This window comes from Lepus europaeus, chromosome 5 (genome assembly GCF_033115175.1).
Source record: "Lepus europaeus isolate LE1 chromosome 5, mLepTim1.pri, whole genome shotgun sequence".
Classification (NCBI taxonomy): Eukaryota; Metazoa; Chordata; class Mammalia; order Lagomorpha; family Leporidae; genus Lepus; species Lepus europaeus.
Window position 1 is genome coordinate 127,849,938 of NC_084831.1, and position 24,129 is coordinate 127,874,066.

At 41.8% G+C, this 24,129-nt stretch overlaps 1 long non-coding RNA gene across 1 annotated transcript in view; it reads right to left on the reverse strand.

Moving 5' to 3' along the window:
- Window positions 1–24,129, reverse strand: part of LOC133761089 (uncharacterized) — a 37,161-nt gene that overhangs the window by 3,314 nt on the left and 9,718 nt on the right. The window contains exon 2 of the long non-coding RNA XR_009866028.1: window positions 4,139–4,325. This is a non-coding gene — a long non-coding RNA (uncharacterized LOC133761089). The remainder of the gene's footprint in view (window positions 1–4,138; window positions 4,326–24,129) is intronic.

The window sequence follows — 24,129 nt, forward strand, 5'->3', positions numbered from 1 at the left end:
ACAAATTATGAAGCGTTTGACCCTTAGAATCTATGGTGCTTCTGAATAAGCACTGGGAGGCTGTAGTTTCTTGCCAGGGGACTTGGGACCTACGTACCTCCTGTGCTCCCATAGCTTGGTACTGCTACCAAGGTGGGACTGGCTAGGAATGCCAGAAGCTTCACTGCTGGAGGGGGCTGGCTTGATTCTGGTAGAAAGTGAGAAGCCCTCATTTCAGCCAAAATAGAAAATTTTATCAGAAATAAATGGATTCACAGTATATTCTGTGAATATATATATATATATATTTTTTTTCCCTCAGAATTCTTTGCTTACTGGCCTGCCTTTAAGAAACACTAAGGAAAATAGTGTAGGCTGAAAGGAGGCAACATCTGATGGCAATTTGAATCCGCAGGAAGAAATGAATTGTAAATATGTGTGAAAATGTATGACTGAATTACTAGTAGTGGGTTTCAAGTAGTTTCGGGGAAAACTGGAATTAAAAGAAAATGTGCCTTTTCCACAAGCTTTTTGAAGCTTCTTTGTATTTTTTAAAATATCTTAATTTCTTTTTTAAATTTAATTTTTATTTGAGAGGTAGAGAAACAGAGAAAGAGAGCTTCTATCTGCTAGTTTACTCCCCAAATTCCCTCAATAGCTAAGGCTGGATTAGGCTAAAATGAGGGACAAGACTTAGTGTGGGTCTCCCATGTGGATATCAGAGACCCAAGTAGTTGAGCCATCATCCTCTGCCTCCCAAAGTGCGCACCTGCAGGAAGCAGGAATTGGAGGCAGAGCTGGGACTCAAAGTCAGGGACTCTGATATGAGATGCGGGTGTCCCAATTAGTGTCTTAACCACTGAACAAAACACCAGCTCCTAAATTTGTTTACAAGACCCAAGATAATTGTAACACTTCACTGTTGAGTTTATAACACACAAATCTGTAATTACACAAGGAAATGAAGTATATTGGAGCAAGGTTGCGATATTTTCCCAGGATTAAGTCTTTATTAGCCAAAAGTAGATTGTGATAACTTATGGGAATATTGTTTTCCCTAAAGTAACCACAAGATAATGATGTTTAAAAATTATGGTTATATTTATAGAGGCAAGTCCTGTGGTACAGCAAGAGGGGTGAGCCACACCATGGGATCCTAGCATCCCATATTGGAGTGTGTGGTTCTAGTCTGGCTCCTCTACTTCCTTATTTTGCCTTATCACCTCAGTCAAAAATCAGTTGGCCATAAAAGTAAGAATTTTTTTCTGGGTTTTGTATTCTGGCCTGTTTCTTTTCTGTATGTGTATTCGTTTTTCTAAAGATTTATTTATTTATTTGAAAGGCAAAGTTTCAGAGACAGAAAGGTAGAGACAGAGAGAGAGAGAATCTTCCATCCACTGGTTCACTCACTAAATGATCACACAGCTAGGGATGGGTTGGGCAGAAGCCAGGAGCCAAGAGCTCCATCTGGGTCTCCCACATGGCTACGGGGCCCAAGAACTTAGGCCATCTTCCACTACTTTCCCAGGTGCATTAGCAGGGAGCTTGACCAGAAGCAGAGGAGTTGGGACTTGAACTGACACCCATATGGGATGCAAGTGCTGTAGGCAATGGTTTAACCTACTGCACCACAGTACCACCCCATATGTATATTCTTATACCAAACTCAAAATGTCATCACTTACCACATACTTACAATTAGTTTTACAATGAGGTAATGTTGTCTTCCTTTTTTTCCTATTTTTTGAAACATAATTCAATACATAAGAAGACAACCCAATTAAACATAGCAGAAGATTTGAATATGGCTTATAAGCACATGAAAAGATGAGTAATGTCCTTTGTCATTAGGAAAGTGAGAATTAAATTACAATGAGACACCAGTACAAACCCACTATAATGGCCAGGGTCGTACAGATCACCAAGGGAGGATAAGAAGGTGCCAACACTGGAACTGTCACACATTGCAGGTGGGATTGCAAAATGGTGCAGCTGCTTTGGAAAAACAGTTTGCAGTTTCTTAAAATGTTAAACAGAACTTAGCTTGCAATTTAGCAATTCTACTTTCAAATATCTACTAAAAATAATTGAACACGTGTTCACATGAATACTTGTACGTGAGTATTCATAGCAAGTTACTCATATTCATGATACCCCTAAACCGACAGCAATTCAGATGTCCATCATCTGATGAATGAATAAACAAAATATAATATAGCCATGTAATGAATTAGTGTTTAGTTAAAAAAAAATAAAGAAAAGAAAGAAAGAAACAGATTACTGGTACATGCTACAACATGGATGAACCTTAAAAACATTCAACTGGGGGCCGGCACTGTGGGATAGCAGGTAAAGCTGCCACCTATAGTGCCAGCATCCCATGTGGGCACTGGTTCAAGTCCCAGCTGCTCCACTTTTGATCCAGCTCTCTGCTATGGCCTGGGAAAGCAGTAGAATTAAAAAGTAGTGTATGCTCCTACATGGGAAGCAATCCAGATAGCAGACTCAGAATGACAATCGCTTTAAATAGTACTCTGACTTCAGAATCAGCCCTTAAGGCATTCTGGTCTGGCTGAACAGCCCATGAGAGCATTTCAGGCATGGGAAGCCAAGACACTGAGGCAAAAAATGTCCATCATGAAGGATCTTGGTGGGTGAGACCCCAGTGGAAAGAAGTGGTCATCAAAGAAAGAGGTACTTTTCTCTGAAGAGAGGAGAGAATTCCACTTTCCTTATGGCCTTGTGTAAATCCTGATGGAGTTTGTGGATTCAAAAGGCTTCCATAGCCTAGGCAGCTCACATCAAAAGCCTCTGGTGATCACTGATGTCATACATAAGAGTGTTCATTGTGCACGAACTTCCCATGTAGGACCTCTGTCCTCAAAGAGTTGTATTTTAACTATGTCTAAGTGCTCCCAAAAGATGTATCATTCTTGGGTACTTCTTTAAAGTTAATTAAATTTTTGGAAAAAAAAAAAAAGAAGTGAAATTAACTTCAAGATGCAATGACTTTGAACAGCCTTTGTCTTGACGATTGAGGAACAGTTTTTCTTTTGATATATATATATATATATATTTTTGACAGGCAGAGTGGACAGTAGAGGGAGATAGAGAGAAAGGTCTTCCTTTTTGCCATTGGTTCACCCTCCAATGGCTGCCGCGGTAGGCGCGCTGCGGCCGGCGCACCGCACCGTTCCGATGGCAGGAGCCAGGTGCTTCTCCTGGTCTCCCATGGGGTGCAGGGCCCAAGAACTTGGGCCATCCTCCACTGCACTCCCTGGCCACAGCAGAGAGCTGGCCTGGAAGAGGGGCAACCGGGACAGGATCGGTGCCCTGACCGGGACTAGAACCCGGTGTGCCGGCGCTACAAGGCGGAGGATTAGCCTGTTAAGCCACGGCGCCGGCTTCTTTTGATATTTTTTTTAACCATGCAAATTGTTGAACTCTTTACTTAGTATAGAGTTTTCTTCTGTGTATAAAATTAATCAAAAATGGATCTTAATGGAGAATGGGATTGGGAATGAGAGAGGCAGGAGGAGGAGGGGTGGGAGAGGAGAAAGGGTGGGAGAGTGGAAGAGCCAGAATGGTGGGAAAGAATCACTATATTCCTAAATTTGTACTTATGAAATATATGAAATCTGTATTCCTTAAATAAAAGGTTTCTTTGTGGGGAAATAATAAATTAAAAAAAAAAAAATACGGCCAAAGTCCTTGGGCTCCAGCACCCATGTGGGACCCAGAATAAGTTCCTGGCTCCTGGCTTCGGATCAGCACAGCTCCAGCTGTTGTGGCCATCTGGGGAGTAAACCAGCAGATGGAAGATTCTCTCTCTCTCTCTCTCTCTGTCTCTCTTTCTGCCTCTCTGTAATTCTGCCTTTCAAATAAATAAATATTTTTAAAAATTCAACTGAATGAAAAAATAAAAAGACTGCAAAAACTGCATCTTGTATATTTCCATTTATCTGAAATTTCCAGAGAATTCACATCTACAGAAAGCAGCCTGATGGGGGTGAGCATTGACTGTAAACCAAGGAGAATCTTGGGGTGATGGAAACATTCTAAAACAGGATTGCAGTGATGGGCACACAGTTTTTAATTTATGAAACCTCATTTTATTACACACTTACCAAGTGAATATATTAAAGAACATACTTTATACCTCCATAAGGTTGTTTTAAAATGTGCATAATTCTTTAATGCAAAGCACTTGGTGGCCTCTAGTGTTGGAAAGACCTGTATCATGTTCTTCATCTTCATCTTTGAGTTTGGCACAGTGAGAGCTTCCTTATTTGGTCAGATTAACCAGTAATGTATACGTAAGTCAGGTTGCCTCATATTCAGATGTGCTGAATGAAAGGAGACAAAAACTAAAATTAGCCCAAGGCTGCCTCGGGAAAAGAAATATCTGCATCGCATTTGAATGAGGTGAAGCACGAGAAGAGACAAGCACGACCCGGTTGTTACATAACGCAAACTGGCTCCTTTCATGATGTTGTGAAGTTCACGCTGCACTTGAGTTGACTCCTGAAGGCTGTTTAGAGTTGATAAGTAAGTCTGCGCAAGAATTCGTGTTGTTTCAGTCCGTACCAAATGAGACTAGATCTCTCTTTATTCAGCCGTGTGTACAAGATTCCATGTTCCAAGTTTGTAACTGCAAATTCTGCAGCCAGTTAAAAAAGAAAGTGGACAATGGCAGCATGTTCAATGTCACAGATCATTTTCCCAGATAACTGTTCATATGCCGCAGTATCTGGATAGTTAGGACATGTGTTTACTAATTAAATATTTCAGAATATTTCCTTAGTTCCCTTTAATACAGAGAAATAAACTCAGACAAGAATGTAGAAATCTGGTGTTGACAAATCATTCACCTGTGGGGTCCTCTGCTTCAGGATTTCACATCTCTGCCATCACTGTTGTTCAACACTGTGACAGTTCAAGTTGCAAAAGGGGGATGCCCTTGTGTAGCCTTTTCGGTTTTCTCTAGCCAGTTGTAACTTTTTTTTTTTTTTACTTTTAAGTTAACAATAATTATACATATTTATGGGCTATTGTGTGATGTTTCAGTACAAGTGTATAATATCTACTGATAGGCCGGCGCCACGGCTCACTAGGCTAATCCTCCACCTGTGGCACTGGCACCCAGGTTCTAGTCCCGGTTGGGGCGCCGGATTCTGTCCCAGTTGCTCTTCTTCCAGTCCAGCTCTCTGCTGTGGCCCAGGAGTGCAGTGGAGGATGGCCCAAGTGCTTGGGCCCTGCACCTGCATGGGAGACCAGGAGGAAGCACCTGGCTCCTGTCTTCAGATCGGCGCAGCACTGGCTGTAGTGGCCATTTGGGGGGTGAACCAATCTCACTGTCTTAACTCTGCCTGTCAAAAAAAAAATCTACTGATAAAATCCTGGTAATCAACATTTCCCCTTCTTTGAAATTACTTTATGAGTAGTGGCGTGGAGTTTCTCTCCATCCAGTATCTAATTCATCCAGGAACTAGTAGCCTATTGTGGACTATAGTCTCTTCAGTATACTGAATAACGGTAGAAGCTTATTCCTTGGGTCTGACTCTGATTTGGTACCTGTTATCCAAACACCCTCTGCTTCTTCAACCCCTCCCAGACTCTAGTAATCAGTGTTCTGTGTTCACATTGAGGTTTTTTTGTTTGTTAGACCCTGTATATGAGGGAGAACATGTGGTATTTGTCTTTCTTATTTCATGTAACATCATGTCCTCTAGGTCCATCCATTTTGTAGCAAATTACAAGACTTCATTTTTGATTGCTGAATAATATTCCATTGTGTATATGCATATATAGCATTCTGTTTATCCATTCACCTGATGGATACCTTGTTTGATCCTATCTCTCTGTTATTGTGAACCACTTTATGATGAACCTGATGGATCAGGTATCTCTTTGATATAGGGATTTCATGTCTTTTGGATAAATACCCAGTTTGTTTTTAACTTTCTGATGTACAATTATTTTCAACTTTCTTAGAATGAAAAGATACATGTTTTTAAAAGATTTTATATATTTACTTGAGAGGTAGAGTTACAGACAGAGAGGGAGATACAGAGAGAAAGGTCCTCCATCTGCTGGTTCACTCCCCAAATGTCCACAATGGCCAGAGCTGCATGGATCCGAAGCCAGGAGCCAGGAGCTTCTTCTGGGTCTCCCATGTGGGTGTAGGGTCCCAAGGACTTGGGCCATCTTCCACTGCTTTCCCGGGGCATTAGCAAAGAGCTGGATTGGAAGAGGAGCAGCCAGGACTAGAACCAACATCAATATGGGATACCGACACCATAGGCAGAGGCTTAGCCTACTGTGCCACAGTGCTGGCCTCAAAAAGATGGATTTTTAATCTTGAAATTCTAACAAAGTGAGGGGACTTAGAGCAGTAATATAATTGAAAGGAGAAACTATTAAAGGGAAATTTGACAACAGTTTTTTACAAATGTAGTTCATATGCTAACACTCTTTACATTTTAATGAATTTTCTTTCCTTCTCACTCTACACGATAATTTCACTGGTAAATTTTATCTCCCTAAATTCCTTCAACACATTTGCTACTAGGAAGAGACAAGAAGTTCAAAGTATACTGCCTTATTAACTGACATCTAATGAAGCCAATAGTTAATAAAAGATACCCACAAACATGCTTTATACACACACACACATGCTTTATACACACACATTCCTTACACTATATTGATTGATTTACATCATATGAAGACAAAAAACATCTGAAGAAAATACTTCAGGACCGTGATGCCTCTTTTCTTTTCTTTTCTTTTTTTTAACTTTTATTTAATGAATATAAATTTCCAAAGTACAGCTTATGGATTACAATGGCTTCCCCCCCATAACTTCCCTTCCACCCGCAACCCTCCCCTTTCCTGCTCCCTCTCCCCTTCCATTCACATCAAGATTCATTTTCAATTCTCTTTATATACAGAAGATCAGTTTAGTATATATTAAGTAAAGATTTCAACAGTTTGCACCCACACAGAAACACAAAGTGAAAAATACTATTGGAGTACTAGTTATAGCATTAAGTCACAATGTACAGCACATTAAGGACAGAGATCCTACATGATTTTTTTTTTAAATTGATTAATTTTCTATGGAATTTCCAATTTAACACCAAGTTTTTTTTTTCATTTTCAATTATCTTTATATACAGAAGATCGATTCAGTATATACTAAGTAAAGATTTCATCAGTTTGCACCCACACAGAAACACAAGGTGTAAAAATACTGTTTCAGTACTAGTTATAGCATCACTTCACATTGGACAACACATTAAGGACAGATCCCACATGAGACGTAAGTACACAGTGACTCCTGTTGTTGATTTAACAATTTGACATTCTTGTTTATGGCGTCAGTAATCTCCCTAGCATGATGCCTGTTTTCAAAATATGTGCAGGGATTTCATTTTTCTTTTTAAAGATTTATTTGTTTATTTATTTATTTGAAAGGCAGAGTTACAGAGAGACAGTAAGAGGCAGAATTCATGTCCCAAGTGGCTGCAATGGCCAGAGTTGGGCCAGGTCAAAGCCAGGTGTTTCATCTGGGTCTCCCCTCTGGGTGCAGGGGCCCAAGTGCCTGGGCCATCCTCCACTGCTTTCGTGGGCGCATTAGCAGGGGACTGGATCAGAAGTGGAGCAGCTGGGACTGGAACCTGCATCTCATGTAATGCCAGCACGGAAGGCAGGGTCTTAACCTGCTACACCACAGTGCCTGCCCCTGGGATTTCTTTTTTTTTTTATTTGTACGTATCTCATAAATACAACATTAGGAACATAGTAATTCTTCCCACTGTACCCAACCTCCCACCTACTCCCTCCACCTTCCTCCTCCCTCTCCTGTTTAGTCTGAGAAAGAAAAAGAAACAGAAAGAAAAAAAAATGGAATAAAAAAAAAAAAACTAAGAGAACTGATTCTCAACAGTGTAGACAAGGGCTGTTCTATGTTATTGCTTCTCAGAAGTGATTTTGCTTCTTTTTTCTTCCTCTTTTCCCCTCCATCTTCCCCTTTTCTTTCCTTTTAGAAACTTAATTGTCTTTAAAGAAGAGCCCGAGAATGGTACATCTCTTGTGAACTCTTAGACATAATTTTAACTTATGAGACAGTATTATTCTCCATTTAATACACTAAATGGAAGTGATTCTTGAGAACAAGTTTTATTACTAAGTCTCACAATACCATTTACCATTAAGTCTCAAGATACGGGGGTCATCTAATCACAGGAACCCTTAAAACAGAGAAACTGTCTCCAGCTGGAGTCACAGATGTGGCAGAAGGAAAATCAGAGACAATCAAGGCATGAGAAGAACTCTACTCATCATTGCTGGAAGGGGCCACATGAAACCCATGAGGAGAAATGTGGGCAGCCTCTAGCAACAAAGTCTTGCGGTGGCTGATAGCAAGGAAAAGGGCCCTTCGTCTTACAAGCAGAAGGAACCGAATGTAGCCAACAACTTGAATGAGTTCCGAAGCAGATTCTTCAGCCTCCAGCAAGAAGCACAGCCCTACTGACACCTTGATGTTAGGCTTTTGAGAGACTAAGGATCCAGATAGGCCCACCCAGCCTTCTGACCAAAGAAACTGCAATAAAATAACTTTTTTGCTGTTAGCAGGCACTACATTTGTAGTATTTGTTACAGTAGCTATGCAAAACTGTACATCAAGCTGCAGAACAAAGAGTTAACAATTGTAACTGTTTGACATTAGGTAACTCAAAAGCTAATCAGAGGTGCTGAAGAAATGCTTTATGTAGTGGTTGGCAGGAAGAATATGATAATCTGTTAAATTCCTTCCAGAGTGATTCTGCTCTTTAAAAATGCATACTTAATGAGTTACTTAAACTAAATGATATGTGCAAGTTCTAATAGTTGCTACTGATTATACACTACATCATCAGTATCAATAAATACATTTCCTGTTTCTCTTATAAATCAGTTATTTTTGTCTTGAATGCTTTTAGAGATACTACAGAAGTCAGAAACACATTTGTTTTCCCTGTACTTAATACAAACACCTGGGCTCAGGTAGATGACAAAAAAAGAGTTCATGAAACTGTGTCATTGAGTGTTTTTACAAGGTAAAATACAACTTATTTTCTGAATTAAACTATTTATTTGAGAGACAGAGAAAGTGACAGAGCGCCCCTATCTGCTGATTCACTCCCCAGACGCTCAAATTGCCCTTGGTTGGTGCTGGGCCAGCTGAAGCCAGAAGCCAAGAATGCAATTCAGATCTCCCACATGAGTGGTAGGAACCCAGTTACTGAGTAGATACCAGGGTCTGCATTGGCAGGAAACTGAAACTGGAAGTTGGATCCAGGAATTGAATCCAGGTACTCTTAATGTAGAACTCAGTCATCTTAATAAGTAGGCTAAAAGCCCACTCCTAAAATATAACTTGTTACATTATGTTACTAACTTTGCATGTTGGCTTATTCGTTAGATAATAATTTGTCTTCATTATTGTCTGAGACAGTATACTATTCAAATTTAGTAATTGAATGATTAAGTATTGAATTGAATGATTAAGTATATAGATTCGGTAAAACAGTGGTTCAGAGTGTGAAATCTGTAGTCAAATATGTGTTCAAATTCAAAGTCTACCACTGGTTGAGACCTTGAAATAATTACTCAACATTTCTCAGTCTTAGTTTGTTAAGATAGAAGGTGAAAATAATATCAGAATTTATCTAATACAGTATTAAATATAGTATTAAAAGATGAAATGAGAAGATAACAAAAAAGTATGTAAAATTAAATAAAAGTTATTCAGTACATTTTTAGTTATGATTGAGAACATATATTAATCCTAAGGAGAGGTAAAAATGATTCCCACACTACCACCCCAAGACAATCCAGGGATCATTGACTCTGCCATTCCCACCACAGACCTAGAAGCCAAGGCTAGCTCCTCTTGGTTCTTAGAGGGTAGGGCCACCTCTTGGGATGCTCCTCATTAGTGGCAAGGCCACTCAGGGGCCACTACAAAGAGCATCACTGTGGGTGATGCTTCCCCGAGCTGTGGGAGTGATGTTTCCACCTCAGGGGGCCTGGAAAGTACAGCATCTAACCACAGAAGATGATTCCCAAACCTTAATATCTTACGGCATTTGTGTCTTTAGCTTTTAGACTTGCATCATCCCTCCTTCTTTCCTGTTTCTTCCTTTCAGAATGGAAACATCTATTTCATCTTGTCTCACCATTATATTTTAGAAGCATATAACTTGTCTGGTATCACAGGTTCCCAGCTGGAGAGGAGTTTTGCCTCAGGATGAATTTTATTTCATTTCTCACTTGCATCTGATGTAGATGATAGTTACATAAGATTTTAGACATTTGGCTTCCAAGTTGATGCTGGAATGAGTTAAGGCTTCTGGAGCTATTGGAATGTAATGTATGTGTTTGTATGCAAGAAGGACATATATTCTAGGGGTTACGGACTGAATTATGTCCCCCCAAAGTTCATAAGTTGAATCTCTAATCCCTAATGTGCTGATATTTGGAGATAGAGCCTTTGGGAAGTAACAATGTTTAGAAAAAACCCCAAGGGTGGGGATACTCCTGAGATTAGTTGCCCTTCTAAGGACAGACCAGGAGCCTGCTTTCTCTCTCTGCCATGAGAAGCTCCAGCAAGAAGGAAGCTATTGGCAATCCAGAACCGACCATGTAGACATCCAGAACACCATGTGAGCCTCCCACTTCCAGGCTCTACAACTGTGAAAGTGTCTATTGTTGATATTATAGCACCCAACTCAGACTAGACAGATGAGCTCAGTGATCTAGAAATGTCCATGCTTCCTATGATTATTTTTTCCCTTCAATTGACTCATAATACTTGTACATATTTAGGGGGTACAGTGTGATAATTCAATGTCCATGGTTTTTGTAATAAAAAATAAAAAAAAATGGCAACTCCATATAATTGAAAATGGAACTCTGACAATATTATAACAGCAAATCATATTTAGGACATAGTTCCTTGATACTTTTACTCAATTATGTAATTGATAATTTTACTCAATTGTGAAGAGATGGGGTGACATAAAATGACCAAAATAATTATTAGAAAATGATCTTAGTTTTTGTTGTCAGAAAACTTACAAGCACATAACTGGAGACATTTTACATTGCTAATTCAATATATGCCTTCTCATCTGAACTAGCTTACTTGAATGCTGTATCAAAGAGTCATCAACTGCCATTTGCAAACTTCCATTTATATTTTTGTATTTCTAAGTTACTTTTTGGATAATTACTGTTTCTCGGAACTGTATCATGACTTAAAGCTGAGTTTTTTAATGGCCAATACATAAAGGACCAACTCCAAACAAAATATTACAACTTTTTTTTATTGATTGCAGCAGAATCCGATGACACTGAATACTAAACAGAACAGTATTCATAGGCTGGTGCTGTGGCTCAATAGGCTAATCCTCCGCCTGCGGCGCTGGCACACCAGGTTCTAGTCCCGGTCAGGGCGCTGGATTCTGTCCTGGTTGCCTCTCTTCCAGGCCAGCTCTCTGCTGTGGCCTGGGAGTGCAGTGGAGGATGGCCCCCCCCCCAAAAAAAAGAACAGTATTCAGTGTTAAGTAAACCAATTAAAGGTCATGCCACTGTTTAAAAAAACAAACAGATATCAGAATTCCACCATGATGTAATTTAATGAGGGGTTCTGGTGGTGGGAAGAAAAAAGTTACATGCTCTTCTCAATCAAAGGAATTTATTCTCTTCTTGGTTGTCTTGTTTCTATTTTATCATCCATTCATTATAGTGTCTGGGAATACAGTGAAACTAAATTTTTAATTTTTCTTTCAAGAAAAGAATCTGAATTATCTGTTTCTAAGATTTCAAAATACATTTAATAGTATACTTAGGCATAATTACACCATTTATATGAAAAGCATTGCATTCTGTTTAAAAATATATTACTGGAAAACATCATGCTGAGTGAAAAAAGCCAGTCCCAAAGGGACAAATATCATTATGTTCTCCCTGATTGGTGACAACTAACTGAGCATCTAAAAGGAAACCTGTTAAAGTGAAATGGACACTATGGGAAATTATGACTTGATCAGCCTTTGTCCTGATTGTTGAGGAACAACTTACTACTTTATTCCTTTTAGTATTTTTTTTTTGTTCTACTTAATATCATTGGTTGAACTCTTTAATCAACACACAATTATTCTTAGGTGTTTAAATTTAACTGAAAAGTGATCCCCGTTAAATATAAGAGTGGGAATAAGAGAGGGAGAAATGTACAGTATGGCACATGCTCAATTGGACTTACCCCTAATGGTAGAGTTAGAAACATGCCAGGGGATTCCAATTCAATCCCATCAAGGTGGCATGTACCAATGCCATCTCACTAGTCAAAGTGATCAGTTTCAGTTCATAATTGATCATAATGACAGGATTAAGTGTCAAAGTGATCACATAAACAAGACTAGTGTATGCTAATACTAACTGATAGAATTAAAAAGGAGAGGCCGGTGCCTCCGCCTGCGGCGCCGGCACACCGGGTTCTAGTCCTGGTTGGGGCGCCAGATTCTGTCCCGGTTGCCCCTCTTCCAGGCCAGCTCTCTGCTATGGCCCGGGAGTGCAGTGGAGGATGGCCTAAGTCCTTGGGCCCTGCACCCGAATGGGAGACCAGGAGAGGCACCTGGCTCCTGGCTTCGGATCAGCACGGTGCGCTGGCCGAGGTGGCCATTGGAGGGTGAACCAATGGCAAAAAGGAAGACCTTTCTCTCTGTCTCTCTGTCTCTCTCTCTCTCACTGTCCACTGTGCCTGTCAAAAAAAAAAAAAAAGAATTAAAAAGGAGCAAATGATCCAACATGGGAAGCAGGATATGCAGCAGACTCATAGAATGGCAGATGTCCTAAACAGCACTCTCACCTCAGAATCAGCCCTTAAGGCATTCGATCTGGCTAAAGCCCATGAGAGTATTTCAGGCATGGAAAGCCAAGACACTGTGGCAAAAACAAAAAACAAAAAAAAACCCTAAATGAAAGATCTCTGTGAGTGAGATCCCAGCAGAAAGAACGGGCCATCAAAGAAGGAGGTACCTTTCTTTGAAGGGAGGAGAGAACTTCCACTTTGACTATGGCCTTATCTAAATAAGATCGGAGTTGGTGAACTCAGAGGCTTCCATAGCCTTGGCAGCTCATGACAAGAGCCTCGGGTGATTACTGACGTCGTAAATAAGAGTGTCAGTTGTTAAATCATCAACAACAGGAGTCACTGTACACTTACTCTCCATGTAGGATCTCTGTCCTTAATATGTTGTATTATGTGAATTAATGGCATAACTCAAAAAGTACTTTATACTTTGTGTTTCTGTGTGGGTGCAATCTGTTGAAATCTTTACTTAGTATATACTGAATTGATCTTCTGTATTGAAAATGAATCTTGATGTGAATGGGATGGGAGAGGGAGTGGGAGATGGGACGGTTGCAGGTGGGAGAGAGGTTATGGAGGGAAAAAGCCACTATAATCCAAAAGTTGTACTTTGGAAATTTATATTCATTAAATAAAAGTTAAAAAATAAAAAATTATATATTACTGGGATACAACAGCCTTAAAGCATTAGTGTCTGTATGTACTAATCTCAAAATTAGATTAAATATTCCTCATTTAAGTGTGTAAAAATTGATACACACAATGTATCTATTAAAATGTATCTTTCCAAACAGAAATGTAAAACTAAAACATTAAAAACACCTACACCACAAAGACTGGCATATTCCAGGTACTCTGTCTAGATCTGAGGAGGTTAGAAATGACTAGATGAAGATATATTCATAAAATAAAATGCTTCAAAACTAGTACAGGCAAAAATAAATAAACAAAAATAGAAGTGGGATTACATCAAATTAAAAAGCTTCTAGGCCGGCGCCGCGGCTCACTAGGCTAATCCTCCGCCTTGCGGCGCCGGCACACCGGGTTCTAGTCCCGGTCGGGGCACCGATCCTGTCCCGGTTGCCCCTCTTCCAGGCCAGCTCTCTGCTGTGGCCAGGGAGTGCAGTGGAGGATGGCCCAGGCCCTTGGGCCCTGCACCCCAAGGGAGACCAGGATAAGCACCAGGCTCCTGCCATCGGATCGGCGCGGTGCGCTGGCCGCAGCGCGCGTACCGCGGCGGCCATTGGAGGGTGAACCAACGGCAAAAAGGAAGACCTTTCTCTCTGTCTCTCTCTCTCACTGTCCACTCTGCCTGTCAAAAAAAAAAAAAAAAAAGCTTCTATACAATAAAAAGAAATAATCAACAGAATGAAAAGGTTACCTAAAGAAAGGGAGATAATATTTGCAAGTCACATTTGATTATCTTTTAAAATAGCCTCACAGCCAAGACAAACCTAGTCAGAAGTGACTTCATCGAAATGCTGGAAAGGTCATGGGTGCATAAGCAAACCCCAGGGTGTCTTTTCTAAAACTTGTTGATGACAAATGAGCTCATCTAGGACAAGGTGTGGCTGTGAAGTCATGGGAGGATTATCAGGAAGTCTGCTCATGTGGCTCTCCTGAGGAGGGTGCAGGAGAGGAGGAATGCTGCAAATGATAGCAAAAGTGCTCAAAGTACTGCGACGTTCCAGTCTGTAAGGGAACAACTCAAGTGGTAGCAGGAATTGTTTGACATCATAGGCTCATGAGGTTTCCTGCCACCCTCCCTCCCTCCCTTCTTCTCTCCCTCCCTTCCTCCTTCCCTCCTTCCTTCCAATTTTTGTACATGTAAATTTTGATGTTTAGTGTACCTGTAAAATTTTAAAACTTAAGAATATAACTTTTTTATTTTAAAATTCACTGACTCTTTTGGATTTTGGTCTGAATTCTTTGCTTTCAATCTTTTTTATTATTATTATTATTTTTTTTTTTGACAGGCACAGTGGACAGTGAGAGAGAGAGAGACAGAGAGAAAGGTCTTCCTTTTGCCGTTGGTTCAACCTCCAATGGCCAATGTGGCCAGGGCACCACGCTGATCTGAAGCCAGGAGCCAGGTGCTTCTCCTGGTCTCCCATGGGGTGCAGGACCCAAGCACTTGGGCCATCCTCCACTGCACTCCCAGGCCACAGCAGAGAGCTGGACTGGAAGAGGAGCAACCAGGACAGAATCTGGCGCCCTGACCGGGACTAGAACTCAGGGTGCCGACACCGCAGGCGGAGGATTAGCCTATTGAGCCGCGGCGCCGGCCTCAATCTTTCTTTCATTACAGAAAGGAAAATCAGAAAGGAATCTCAAGTAACAACTGGGATCCAAAAGGATCCTTTGTGCCCTTGCTGAGTGAGCAAGGCCCATCACAATTTTATATTGGAAGGGGCTGGCTGATAGTGTTGGGTCTGTGATGTAACTGTCTTTTGTCCAGTTGATAGGCAGGAAAGACAGAAGGATGACTTATAAAAAGCCCACTGGGGGGCCTGCATGGTGGCTTAGCAGGTAAAGCCATCGCCTGCAGTGTCAGCATCCCATATGAGTGCCAGTTCAAGTCCTGGCTACTCCACTTCTGACCCAGCTCTCTGCTATGGCCTGGGAAAGCAGTAGAAGATGGCCCAAGTGCTTGGCCCCTGCACCTGCATGGGAGACCTGGAAGAAGCTCATGCCTCCTGGCTTCAGATCGGCCCAGCTCTGGCTGTTGCGGTCATCTGGGGAGTGAGCCAGCAGATGGAAGATCTCTTTCTCTCTTTCTCTCTGTGCCTCTCCTTCTCTCTCTGGGTAACTGACTTTCAAGTAAATAACTAAATCTATATATATAAAAAACAAAAAACAAAAAAACTAGGGACTTTGAGCTCCACAGTAACTGGAGTCTGGTGGACCAAGGCATGATATGGAGAACGTAGAAGGGAAAAATTTAGAGAGGGGTAAAGAATGGGCAGAGGTGGTGGGGCGGGGGAGGGGAATAGAGTCTGTAGGACTTTATGAGTTTATCTGATGACTTTACATTTTACTTCCAGGGAGATAGAAAGCCATCAGAGGATTTCGAACAGAGAAACCAAATGATTCCAGAGATCATTCTGGCTTCTATATAGAATAGCATTGATGCCAGTTCACGTACTGGCTGCTCCACTTTACATCCAGCTCCCAGCTAATGTGCCTGGGAAAGCAGCAGAAAATGGTCCAAGTACTTGGGCCCCTACACCCATGTGGGAGACCTGAAAAAAGCTCCTGGCTCCAGAAATGAACCAGTGGTTAGAAGTCTCTGTCTCTCTCCCACCCTCTCTTTCACTCTCTCTCCCTCCCCCCCACAACTTTCAAATAAATAAATCTTAATTAAAAAAAAAAAAGAATGGCATCAAGAAAGGAAGGATACAAGCAAGAAGCCTGGTTGTGAGGTTATTTCTGTCATCAGGTAAAAGATGATGATGATGGATTAGACAATGATGAAACAACTGGTAGAGTTTTGGCTACATTTTAAAGATAGAACCAGTGAGATTTCCTACAGATTAAATCTGGGGTGAGCAAAAGCAATCAAGGATGACTCTAAGATTTTTGGCTTAAGAAATCATAGAGATAGGAAAGATCGAAAGAAACAGCATTTTTGAAGAGGTATAGGAATAAATCAGGAGTTTAGTTAAAGACATGTTAATTTTGAGACATCGATTGAGAATTCAAGTCCTGGAGTCCTTGAGCAGGCATGAGACGATGGGTAGAGGGAATTGGACCATGGACAATTTATCCCAAGCACTTGAAAATAAGCTAGTAAGGGCCAGCACCTTGGCTCACTTGGTTAATCCTCCGCCTGCGGCGCCAGCATCCCATGTGGGCACTGGGTTCTAGTCCCGGTTGCTCCTCTTCCAGTCCAGCTCTCTGCTGTGGCCTGGGAAGGCAGTGGAGGATGGCCCAAGTGCTTGGGCCCCTGCACCTGCATGGGAGATCAGGAGGAAGCACCTGGCTCCTGGCTTCGGATTGGCGCAGCGCTGGCCATAGTGGCCATTTGTGGGGTGAACCAATGGAAGGAAGACCTTTCTCTCTGTCTCTCTCTCTCACTGTCTAACTCTGCCAAATAAAAAATAAATAGATGAATAAATAAGTAAATAAAAAATAAATAAAATAAATAATAAATAAATAAATAAATAAGTAAATAAAAGAAAATAAGATAGTAACGTGGACACAGAGTGGATGTGAGATGAGTTTATGGGAATTCTCTTTTAATGGATTTTGTTTTCTCAATGAAAGGAAAAGCAAAATTTTCTGGTGAGAGTGAGCTTGGGAGAGATGATGATGGAGGTCTGAGACAGAAAGGACATGTCAACCAAGGATAAGATCAACTTATGACAAGAACAAGGAAAATTAGAAGTAATTAGGATTGCAACCCAGATTCAAGTAGTCTGGAATATATGCTCTGAGGTTTAAATGTGGCTATATTTAAAGCTTAAAATCACAAGGAAGGGGTGGTTATGTCATGTTTATCAGGAATTGTGATTGGCACTAACAAACATCAAGCTGTCTTGTAAGAGGATTTGGGGGCTGTATCAATCTCTAGGTAGCTTAGGAGAAGCAAGGAGGTCTTATAAATGGTTAATAAAGCTCGTGAATTGAGGTGGGCCCAGTCCCAAGGTCAATAGGCAGCCACCACACACATGTGAGCAGCATAGTTCAGATGTTCAGCTTGGGCCATGTCTAAGATTTGATTTAACACGGCCTCCTGACTCCAACTGTCAGAGCCCTAAACCAATGCTGTGGCCAGGGGAAATAGAACGTATGCTGTTTGTGTGGTGGTTATGACTTGAAAGTCAGACCAGTGAACACAGTCTCTGCTTTTCTCCAGTCTGTTCATCTCCCTGAGTCTTCTGGTTCAGGGTCTCACACAAGGCTGCAATCAAGCTGTCGGTTCTGTCACTCTTACTCTGAGGCTTGATTGGAGAATTCATTTCCAGGCTTCTTCTGTTTTCTTGCCTTTGTAAGATTGCCAGCTTCAACGTATTTTATTTTTACTTTTTTGGTTGTTTTGTTACTGTTTGTTTCTGTTTTTTTTTTTTTTTTTTTTTTTTTTTGCTGGCCCTTAGATGGTGCATGTGGTTCTCTGCTGTGTGGTCCTCTCCATTCATAACATGACGCTTGCTTCTTCAAAGCCAGCAGAAGTGACTAGCAAGAAGGGGCTTACATGACACAACAGTCTGGGAGGTATATCCCAGCACCTTTATCACACGACTATAGCATGGTGTGTTCAGAGGAGTGGATGCCTTAGTCTGCTCTCTACTGCCACAACTGAATACATTGGGTTATTTGTGAAAAAAGAAAAAAAAAAAAAATAGAGTCATTTAGTGCATAGTCCTGGAGGTTGACAGGTTCAAGACCAAAGAGCTACAACTGGTGGAGTCCTTGCTGGTGGGACTCCCTCTGGTGTGAGGGACACATGTGAGAGACAGAACCATATTGGATTTTTTTTTAAAGATTTATTTATTTGAGAGGCAGAGTTACAGGCAGAGTTACAGGCAGAGAGAGAGAGAGACAGAGACAGAGAGAGAGAGAAAGAAAGGGCTTCCATCCACTGGTTCACTCCCCAAGTGGCCACATGTCCAGAGTTGGGCTGATCAGAAGCCAGGATCCAGGAGCTTCTCCAGGTCTCCCATGTGGGTGCAGGGGCCCAAGGACTTGGACCATCTTCCACTGCTTTCTCAGGCCATAGCAGAGAACTGGATTGGAAGAGGAGTAGCTGGGACATCCATATGAGATTCTGGCACTACAGGCAGAGCCCTAGCCTGCTATGCCACAGTGCCAGCCCCCATATTGGCTTTTATAACAGACCAATTCTGAATAGAAACCATTAACCCTATTAATCCATAAATCCATGAATGGATCAACCTGTCCATGAGAGCAGAGTCATCATAATCTAATCACCTCTTAAAGGGCCCCCTTGATCCCACATCTTATTAACTTAGCAAAGATTACTTTTTCAACAGAAACTTACAGAACTCCTAGTCCGTGTCAGGAATTTCACTAAGCAATTTAAAAGTATTGCTTCTCAAAGCAACCCTCATATGTAGAACCTGTTATCTTTGCTGGGGAAATGAAGCACAGAGGTATTGTTAGGTAGGAAGTCAGAAATGAGTTTATGTGTGTGTGACAAAGGCCTAAGGAGTTGACATCTAGGTCCAACATCTGCATCTCAAAGTCATCCCAATAACCTTACAGGTGCAGCCCAGTATCTGTACTTCAAATGCCCTGCCCCTTCTAGCTGATAGCCATCCTTCCTCTAAGGTGGGGCTATGTCAGCCAGGCTTGCCCCCTGTCTGATAACTTCAGGGGGAAAACTCAGAAAGGAATTTTTCATATTTACATCCAAAAAGTCCTTTGTTTGGGAGGAGGAGAAGAAGAGGGGGAAGGGAAGGCAAGACCCATCCCCTTAAAAACCCCTGGCCTCAACCAGACTGCGCGCTCAGCCCTCTGCCTCTCTGCTGAGCCGCCTGCCTGGCCCGCCCAGGTGTATTCTCTCCATTCAACCATGTAACCTCGCTCTCCCCCAGTCTGAGTGACTGGGCACTCTCTCTCTCAGGTTCTGTCTGGAGAGGTGCCAGTCGATTCTTATGGATGTCCCTACCCTAATAAACCTTGCTATTTTGCTTTCCACTACTCTCTGTCTCACGCCTGAATTCTTTCTTGCGCAAAGACAAGAACCCTGCCTTCTCCAGTAACAGTATCAATTAGCTTGTTGAAGGTACTAAGCTGGTAACCATAGAATCAGTCCAAAGCAAACTAAATAAATAAATGAATGCTGTTGAAGGACACAAGAAATAATTCCCCAGCAGCCCTGAGAACTCAAGTAAGTTTGGAGAACACTCTTTTGTAGTTCAATTTTGACCCCAAGCCAGATGGCACAGCCAGAGACTTTTATTGCAACGCTGATTTTTATTCCATTAATATTAGTACACGAAAAGGGGAGATAGGGAGCCTGAGATGAAAAATGTTCAGGATCTTGCTGTGTCTGAGATTTCTTAGAGGTGACATCCCATTTTATTGTTTTTTTTTCTTAAAGACATTAGCTAGAAAATATATAAAGCAAAATTAGATTTATAAAGAAGTAACATGTGACAAGGAACTAATCTCCAGCAACAATAACCTGTGATGTATCCTGTGCATGTTGTTCATATTAAGTTGAGAAGTATGGCTGGCGCCGTGGCTCAATAGGCTAATCCTCCACCTTGCGGCGCCGGCACACCGGGTTCTAGTCCCGGTTGGGGCGCTGGATTCTATCCCGGTTGCCCCTCTTCCAGGCCAGCTCTCTGCTATGGCCCGGGAGTGCAGTGGAGGATGGCCCAAGTGCTTGGGCCCTGCACCCGCATGGGAGACCAGGAGAAGCACCTGGCTCCTGGCTTCGGATCACCGAGATCCGCTGGTTGCGGCGGCCACTGGAGGGTGAACCAACAGCAAAAAGGAAGACCTTTCTCTCTGTCTCTCTCACTATCCACTCTTTTTGTTAAAAAAAAAAAAAAAAGTTGAAAAGTGTGCGAGAAAAATGCACAATGCATCTAAACACATTGTACTTACAGTGCAGATGAGACACCATCTTAGAGACAGCATCCGTATCTGAGAAATCCTATCACAGAGCGTTATCCAGCTGGGCAGAAGTGAGTGGCTGGACCATCATCAGAGAGTTACGGAGGCAGGTCTGGAACAAAGTATGTTGTCGTTCTGGTTTCCAAGTAGATCAGATGCCATTCCATGCTGTTCCCGAGGAGTTTACCCTGGAGGCAGCACCACTGCCTGGCTGCCTGCGTGCAGCCGACCCAGCCGAGTGGGTTCCTAAAGGTAGGCATTACGGATTTGACCTAGGTCTCATAATGATAATGAGCCACGGAACTTTAAGAGAAGAAACTGAGCAGTGGTTTTTCTACTTACTTGTTGAATTCTTTATTTAGTGGAGTGTTAAGCTGGTGATGATAAAGTAAATTGAGGGGCCAGCGCTGTGGCATAGCAGATGCTGCCTGCCGTGCTGGCATCCCGTATGGGTGCCAGTTTGACTCACAGCTGCTCCACTTCTGATTCAGCTCTCTGCTATGGCCTGAGAAAGCAGTGGAAGATGGGCCAAGTCCTTGGGCCCCTGCACCTGCATGGGAGATCTGGGAGAAGCTCCTGGCTTTGTTTTGGGGCAGCCCTGGCTGTTGTGGCCATCTGGGGAGTTAACCAGTGGATGGAAGCTCTCTCTCTCTCTCTCTCTGTAACTCTGCCTTTCAAATAAATAAATAAAAATCTAAAAAAAGTAAATTGAAAGTTTGTCATTGCAAAACTTAAAAGAAAAATAACAAATGAAGGAAGAGAGAGGATTGGGAGTGAGGGAGGGAGATAGGGTAGGAAGTACCATTATGTCTTAAAACTATATAAATATACACACATATGTATATATATAGCATATGAAAAATGTGAAATTTGTTCCCTTTATATAAATAAAAGTTTTAAAAAATATTCATGTAGGGAATAAGACTGTCCCAAGAAGAATGAAAATAGAAGAAACTATATTGAAATTATTTATTGTGGTAGTTGAGGTTCTTAATGATTAGATTATTTTTGTGCTCGACTCCAGAGAAATACTGTTATAGAGCAATAGATTCATGTTGAATCTTACTTCTGCTTCTTAGCTACTTGTGCTGTCCTTAAATAAACCACTTCTCTTTTGAGAAATTTATTTCCTTATCTACAGATTAAAGGAAAGGGATCAAATAATTTGTAGCCAAAAGCACTGGAATGGAGTTTAAAGTCCACTCTTCCATATAAGAACCAGACCTCAGTGTGGAGTCCTGAGGATGTATATCTCCTATAATTGCAACACCAACACTCTTTAACTACTTTCTCTCCAGTTCATCCCATTCTGTTGTGTATGCACTTCTTAGGTTCTACCCAGAGCTGAGGACTTGCACATTTGCTCATCTTTGTGTATCACCCCTAGCAACCCATGCATGCATCATAGATGCACAAAGATCTCTCTTCAACTTTCTGGCTCAAAACTCTGTGAAAGACTGCATATATATTAGGAGGGTGTGGAAAACACTGAGTAAAAACATTTTCATTTAACAGGGTGTATTTGTCACTTCATAGTATTTCAAAACACAGCCTGAGTTACAGAAAATTTAGAGTGTGAGATGGGTGGTGCACTAGCTCAAGATGACCTCTTGGGATAGTGAAGTACTCATGTCCTAGGAATCAGTCAACAAGAAAGTCAACACCCTATCCCTTCACTGCCCACTTGCGTGTAGCCTCTCAGAAACAGTGATTTCATGAATGCTCAGGGTGTGCCTTGAAGGCGGTCTTGAGTTGAGGCTCATATATACTGCAGCTGGGCCTTCTTGGAAATTAGATGGACCAGCATTCAGGACAAGGAGGGGCAGTCTCATCTGGTGTACTATCATGAATCCAGCCCTTGTTAGAAAACTCTTGAGTTGCTCATCATCAGTTGACATAAGCAAAAAGTGTAGACAAATTGGCACATGTCTAATGCGACAACAAGGGTAAATAACCAAGCAAGCAGCTCTCTTACTTCTTTGGTAACATACTTCTCTAAATTATAAAATAATCTCCACATTTGGGAATTTAGAAAATACCTCCCACTGTTGCATATCCTGAATTTTTAAAAATTTCTTTGTAACAATGGCCCATTATTCCCAACATGATTGTGTATTTTTAGTAGATCATTTCCCTTCTTTATTTTCTTTATTTTCCTTTCCTCTTTCCTTATCTCTTTCATTTATTCACTAACACTCTTTCAGTTCTCTTTTCAATTCTATAAAATGCATTGTAGTCTACCTTAATTTTGAGGTGAGGAAAGCAATGGGGGGGGGGGATTTAGGTGGTTCCCTGACCCCCATAGCTCACAGCCTCTCTCTATCTAATAGATGAAAGTACAGAGGACTTCAATGATGGGCAATTTATTGTTAAGAAGGCTGAGATTTATTGAGCAATAAACCACCTGCCAGGCACTGTTGTGAACTTCATATCTCTGACCTTATCTCATTCCCATAGTGAGCCTATGAACAAGATATTATCATCCTTATTTTTCTTTATTTAAGATTGATTGAGTTTTTAAAAAAATTGGAGAGAGTGCAATCTCAGGGAAGAGTTAGTGAGAAAACTGCAGAGGAAATTGCATGCAAATTAGAGGGGCACTGTGGATCTACGTAGAGGGTGTGGACCCACTCAGAGGGTGTGGACCCACACAACTCAGGACCCCAGCAATTGAGAGCCTTAGCACCAGCTTTGGAGACTGAGGTGAGACCAGACTGCAGCAGCCCAAGCCAATGGCAAGAAAGCTGCAGGAAGAGTCTGGCGTGAGTTCAGCTTGCAGCTTCGAGGAGGGCAGTGTACCTGCCAACATGGAGGGAAAAAAAGAGGGTACCTTTCTCTCTCACCAACCACCCACCACCAGCATCTTATAATTAGGAGAGGGTGAGTTCCATTTTGAACATATGTAACAACTGCACCAGCTTCTGTCTATGTGCCCAGCAGCCAGCCAAGAGGAGACGCCTGAATCTGGCTGGGAGAATGGACAGGGGGCTGGGTGCTCACGACTGTGGGAGCCTTGTGTGCTGGGACCGTGAGAACACTATGGCTGCTTCAGAGGGCACAGGGTGTGGCTGGGTTTTTGGGCAGTCATTGTGGGTGGCTCTGCATGCTTGGGGCTCCCCAGTTCCCTGGTGAGGACTGCACAGACCCTTTGTGTGGTTCTTGTGGCAGTGTGGATGAATATTGTACTCACTGGAGCTAGTGCCTAGGCATTGGTCGCCTTGGAGGAGAGGAGGTGAGCCAGAGACTATGCCAACAGAACAAATCAAACCTCCCCTCTGATAAAAAAAAAAAAAAAAGAGGCAATTTACCACGTCCAACTTGAGTGTCACATTGGACACTCCCCTGGAGCACTGTACAGCCACACTCAACACATGCCTCTCTCAGTATTCACTGAAAGAGCAGACACTCCACTAAGCCACGTAGTCCAAATAGAAAAGCCATCACAGGGGAAATAACAAAACAAATATCTCCACAAATGCCTAAAAGTAAACACAGCAACTGAAGAAACAGTAAGGAAGAAAACATGACACACCTAAAAGAATACAACACTTCAATAATAGAATGTGAAGATGAAGCAGGATATAAAATCAACACACAAAAATCAATAGACTTTGTATGAACAGACATTGCCATGGCTGAGA